The sequence below is a fragment of the Cynocephalus volans genome, chromosome 8 (assembly GCF_027409185.1).
Source record: "Cynocephalus volans isolate mCynVol1 chromosome 8, mCynVol1.pri, whole genome shotgun sequence".
In the NCBI taxonomy this organism is placed as follows: domain Eukaryota; kingdom Metazoa; phylum Chordata; class Mammalia; order Dermoptera; family Cynocephalidae; genus Cynocephalus; species Cynocephalus volans.
The window spans coordinates 141,936,656-141,942,655 of record NC_084467.1 but is presented as its reverse complement, the minus strand read 5'-3'; the positions used below and the strand labels follow the sequence as shown (position 1 = coordinate 141,942,655).

General features: G+C 49.0%; 1 protein-coding gene across 3 annotated transcripts in view; it reads left to right on the top strand.

Annotated features, from left to right (window-relative positions):
• The first annotated feature begins 215 nt into the window (after positions 1–215).
• Positions 216–6,000, top strand: part of LOC134384741 (uncharacterized protein C1orf21 homolog) — a 197,960-nt gene continuing 192,175 nt past the window's right edge. For 2 of the 3 annotated variants that reach the window (XM_063106453.1, XM_063106452.1), the window contains exon 1: positions 216–565. The gene's annotated coding sequence lies outside the window, so the exon portion shown is untranslated. The remainder of the gene's footprint in view (positions 566–6,000) is intronic. The other variant, XM_063106455.1, reaches the window with a different exon arrangement.

Genomic DNA, 6,000 nt, shown 5'->3' with positions numbered 1-6,000 from the left:
CGCGCGCGCACACACGCACACGTGAACACGCACGCCCTCCTTCCCTCCCTGCAGCCCCGGCTGCCCCCGAGCCCGCTCGCCCGGCCCTTCCTCCCCGGCGCGCGGCGCCCCGGCGGCCTCTGCAGGCCCCTCCCCCGGGGAGGGGAGCGGGACGCGCGCGGGAGCCGGGCGCGGGGAGGGACTGGCGGTTGGGGAGTGTCTGGCTGCTCCCGCCCCTCGAGCCCCTCCCTCTCTCCCTGCCTCCCTCCTCCCGGTCCCCTCCCTCGCTCGCTCCCTGCCCACTCCCGCGGGGACGCTCCGTGGCGCGGCTTCTTCACACTTTAGTTGGGAGCCGCGCGCCGCGCTCAGTTACTGGAGAGCTGGTCGCGCGCCGCCGCCCCCCGCTCGCACGCACGCGGGCCCGGCCTCGGGGGGTTCGGCTTCTACTCCCAGCAGCAGGGAGGAGGGGGAGCCGCGGACACCCTGTGGGGAGGAGGAGGAGGAGGAGGGAGGAAGAGAAAAGGCGAGGAGGAGAGGGCGGGGGGCGGGGGGCTCGCCACCTTCAGCTCCCCCGCGAGCGCCCAAGGTAAGCGCGAGCCGTCGCCTGCTCTGGGGCGGGGGGAGCTGGCGGCGCAGCCCCCCGGAGCCCGGCTCCCCGGCACCCCGGGCGGGCAGGGAGGGAGGCCTGCGGGGTGTCTGCCGCGCGGAAGGAATGGGAGCCGCGGTCGTGGCGCTGCGTGCGCGGGGCCCGGGCCGGGGCTGCCGCTGGTTTGGGGCTGGTGGGGCTGCTGCAAGGGACGGAAGCTGGGGTGGGGGTGCCGCAGGGGGCGCCCGCTTGCCAGGGTGAGGAGGGCTGGGATGCGGTTGGGGCTGCTGACGACTTTCGTCACATCGAGGCCTGGGTGGCTGGTGTGAGACACCCCTCCCTTCCCACCCGCACCCCCCGCCGCCCTCAGCCTTCCTGCTCCTCTCTAGCTTTGCATGTAGCCACTGTACTTTGCAAGCCGCAGCTTGAAAGAAAAAAGAAAATTGAGAATCCTTGGCTAAGTCTGCAGGTCCCTTCTCCCGCTCCGACTGATTGATGTGTTTGCGAGGGTGGTGTGATCTCCGGGATTTCTGAAGTTTTGACCTTTGGGGGTGGGTTGTTTCGGTGCGTCTGTTTGCCTTCCTCGGTGTATTTAATATTCGTGCCATGCAAGGCAGCCGGAGGTGCTTGGTTATTGTACACGGAACAGATTTCACTCCCCTCTGCAGGCAGTTCGTGAAGTGCTGCTGCCACAGCTGCCTCTGGTCTGCTGGTTAATGTCCTTCTGCTATCATCCACCCTGCCCCCTCCTACGGAGGGATTGTTTTTTTCCCCACTTACTGTTTGTGTGAGAGAAATCCCTGGGCTTAAGGGCTCTCCGTCACCCATTCATTCCTCTTCTAAAGCTTTGAATGGCTCAGACATGTTGGTAAAATTTGGGGTGGCTTTCTTTGCTCCAAGAGTTGCATGGCCAAGGATGAAAATGTACACACACAAACACGCATGAATCTTGAGAGATGGCAAGAGTTTGAGAGAGAAGTGATTGGTTTCCAAGAGGAAGTTAACGACCTATGAGATATCTTCCATCACATGCGAGTTAGGAAAACTGTTTTAAAATAGATAGTGCTTATGTGGTGTGTGGCTGGAAGACAGCCATAAGTTCAGTTATTGAAGCAACTCTGAAAGCGATACCTCCTGATCACCCAGGCCTCAGTAAGACACACACATACTCTGCCTCAGACGTTGAGAGGAGGCTGACACACCATAGATTCCATGTAGTACTTTTTTTTTTAAGGCGACTGTACAGACTGTTTAGGGAAATGACAAGTTCATTACGCAGACACATGCAATGAACACCTCTCTATTCAAGGGAATGGGCCCACTTTTACCTAATGAGAATGACCTTTGGGTTTGGTAAAATTGAGATGTACCAGGATAGAAAAAAAGCATGGGCAGCGTGGGCCTGGGATACCTCAGCTCTGTTAGGGGGGAAGGTGATGTTTCTGAAAGGTTTTGTAAGTCCAAGATGCTGACTTTGGGGGTTTTCTCCCCTTTTTTATGCTTCTGGAGCTGGGTTGTAAGATCAGTAGAACGTGTTCTGTGTTGGCTGTTTGGCAATGTAATTGATCACACATGGGCATTAATTTGGACTTGATCACCTATTTTTGTTTTGCTGCTTATAAAACCGGAAGTGCCAGTGATAGGACAACTGTGAGTATTCATAGGCATTAAACCAATGCTAGGACTAGGACTTCACAGATCACAAATGCAGCATTGAAATATAATTTCCTTTAATGTTTCCTACTGTGCAAACTGAGTCCAGAGAACAGCTCTGGAGGGCGACTAAGGAAAGCAACAAAGACAAACACACCCAGCCCTTGGACGGATGGATGCCTGAGAAGGGGCGGGGTGCTTCTGTTGTCTAGCATTATCTCAACTGGAGCATATTTCCCACGAAAAATGGCCTTGGGTGGCAGAGAGGTCTCACATCCTCCAATGTTAAATGTTCATCCTAGAAGGACCCCAAGGTTGTAGCTTCCTTCTTCCCAGCTGATTCCGGTTCATTCTGAGTCGAGAGAACTGATGATATGTTTTCTTGGTAGTAATATATACCTCCCTTGCCCCATCTCACTTTATCGTTTAACATGGATTTCTGAAAATTGATAGGCCACTGTCTGAAGTGGTTTGAGCTTCTTAAAGAATGACATAGTACACATCAGGAGCTTGCCCATTAACTGGTACTATTTGCTGTCACTGATTCAAAAGCCCTACCAGGAGGAAGATGGTTTGCACCGTTATGAGTATCATTTCCAGGCTGATGGTGCCTCTGCACTGTGTTGGATTTGTGACCAGGCAAGCTTTGAATGTTACATCCCAATTGGCTTGCTCCAGGCACTCAGTGGCTCCCTTCTTCTGGATATTTTTTTGTCAGAGAGGGAGACACCAAAGGCTGGGGGAGGGAGTGTCAAGGCATTAAACCAGTGCTGGGACTAGCATCGCCCTTAGGGCAGGAGACTATTCACAGAGGGTCCTACGTGTGATAAGCATTACCAGCTTCATTTTGAACTTCTCAGTGCAACTTGCAGCCATGTGAGGCACCTTTTGAGGCTCACACATTTAAGTACACAGGTCATGGAGTTCTGCATCCTTTGAAGTTTCCTTCTAGTTCTACTTGTAGAAGGAGAATGCCAGTTAAGAGAGAAATTGGTCAAACCTCATTGTCTTATGACCTTTCTCTAGCTTATTAGAACCAGACATAAGGTGGGGCGGGGAGGACGTTGCTTTGTGTGTCATGTACGTGTTTTCCCTGCTGCTGTTTTACCCACATCTCAGAGTGTTGGCATCACTGGTTTAAGTGGCTTTAACTGTTTAATTCTGGACCTCCTCATGGGTCGGATGAAATCCAAACTCATCCGAGAGTTGTTAGGGTTGGGTATGTACATGTGAATGGACTGCAGCGCTCCAGCAAGCCCTCTGAGTAGCACCTTCCTGATTTTCTATCAGAAGTGAAGACATGGCAGATCTGATCTCATAATGCACATTTATGTGAAAATAGTTTATTTATAAAAGTTGATTTGTCTCCAAATTTTCAGGAACATATTGACTGTGTAAATCAACTTATACATGTCTAGTAGATAGGAACTCACTCAGATATTGAATGGATCAGTCTTAGTTTCATGAAAATATACATCTCTTTAAAAATACTGTTTTGGAAATGGGTGTAGTAAAGCCCCCTCCCAAGATGAAGGGAGGGAAACATGAAATAATACAGGGGTGAGGACCTAGCACAGTGTTCATGGTGGGAATTCAGGTGTTTCACTGACCTTTTTTTTTTGCAACTTTACTTTGTAAAGATACTTTCATTAATATGTTTTTAGCAAACAAATGCATTTTTGGCCATTTCATGGTCCTTTGAGCTTCGATTTTAGAAGTTCCGTAGCATGGGAAAAGTAAAAGTTATGCTTAATTAGGTTCTTGATAAAACATGAGAAATAGATTGTAATAGAATGCTAGAGATACTGCTTAGAAAACTGTGAAAACGGGAATAGGGCTTGTGTGCAGGAAGAATTGAGACAATGAAACTGTATTTTGAAAAATGTATTTTCCAGAGATCATAATTCAAGAGCTTATCTGAAGTGGCATGTAAATTATACATATACATATTTTTAAAGTAGGCAGTTGTTTAGCTTGACTATCTCAGTTCTGAAGTTTAATTTTATGAGTTACAGTTGAAACAAGAAACAACATGACATGCTGTGGTTATGCAATTATGACAGGAGTGGTTGGATGTAAACTGGGCTAGGATAAACATAGAAATGCACACACAACAGCCTCTGCAGTCACCAGGTATTAAGTTCCTTTACGTTTTTGTTAAATATGTTGCTAGAAAATGTATTTCCTAGGATGTAGGCTAGTCACGTAATATAAAGATTGCTTCCCCCTACACTGGTGAAAGGAGATGCAGCTTCCCCAATCTGGAATGGAAACTGAGAAGATTAATTGGCCAAGCTGCTGGAAGGCGGGGCTGATCTGCTCATCTCAGCCACCCCCATAGCAGCCAGCATTGCACTTGGAAGTCACTGCGAGTGATTGAATTGAATGGAATTAACCTAATTGGTTACGATCTGTAATGTGTCAAAACCTCGGAGAAATACATTAGACGCAGACTTAAGTTTTAATAAATCTGTACATTATTAACAGCTCTGTACTGTGCCTCAGGGAGGATTTTTAAATGTTGAAACATATTTGACAGGAAAGTGAACATTCCAAGCATGATGGCCTCTCAAATGACTGGAATTTCTAGTTAGGGGCGTCTTGATTTGGAATATATATAATTTCTATATTTGACAGCTGTTTCTTCCCTCCTGGTTAAAGCTGTGGTTATCATCTTATTTATCTGAGGGGCTCAGTGAATAACAGTGCTCATGTTTATAGCGTGCCTTCGAGGTTTCAAAGTCCTTTCATGCACCCTGTCTCATTTGGCATTTGGCTGCAGCCATAGCAATCAGAGTTTTCCATGCTGGGATCTCTCTGAGAATGTGCCTGGATCAAGGAGTGGTGGAGCAGTCCTGGGGAAGCTCAAGTAGCTCCATCTCTTGATTTATAAGACTCGCTGCTACTCCCTCCAAAATAGCTTAAAAAGGGGAAAGTTGAGACCTAGTTGGTGCACTGAGCTCACTCAGGCTTAGCACCCTGTGGCCCTCCCCTAAATCTGTTCTCTGTCTTGGGCTGCCTTTTACCTCTGACTTCTCCTTTGCCAAATATCTCTTTCACCTTCCTGTCCCTTCTGAAGCTTTTTAATGTTTTTCTGTCTCGTAGATTTTCTTTCATAGACACTCCTGCTACTTATCGCCCCACCTTACTTTTGCCTGCAAGACTTCAGTTTTGTGTGTCCGAATGAGCTTTTCAAGCATTTTTTTTTTTTTTTTTTGTGACCAGTAAGGGGAACGTAACCCTCAGCTTGGTGTCATCTGCACCGCGCTCAGCCGGTGAGCGCACCGGCCATCCCTATATAGGATCCGAACCCGCGGCCTCAGCGCTCCCAGTGCCGCTGCGCTCCCAGCGCCGCACTCTCCCCAGTGAGCCACAGCCCGGCCCTCAAGCATTTTAACCATATCTCCAGATCCACTATCTCTCCCACCTGTCTGCCCAACAGTAAACTTCCTGCTTCCAGCCCAGCTTCTCCCTCTGCCCTCAGGGCCCCTTCCGCTGTCCTACTTGGCCCCACACCTGCTCGCTTATTTCTCCCACCCCCTTCTCTCCATCAGGCCTTTAGATCTTCCAGCACATGCCTGCCTCTGCCTGTTTCACTGGCTCCCGCCATCTCAGCAGATGTGTTAATAGCGTTCATGAACTGGCATCCACATACTTTATACCACACTTTCTACATTTATACGTGTAGAAAAATGGAATTAGAGCACCCCCAAGCTTAAGGATCTTTCTTCCTTTGTTTTTCACTTGGTTTTCACTATGTCAAATTGTTCACTTTTGAAGGC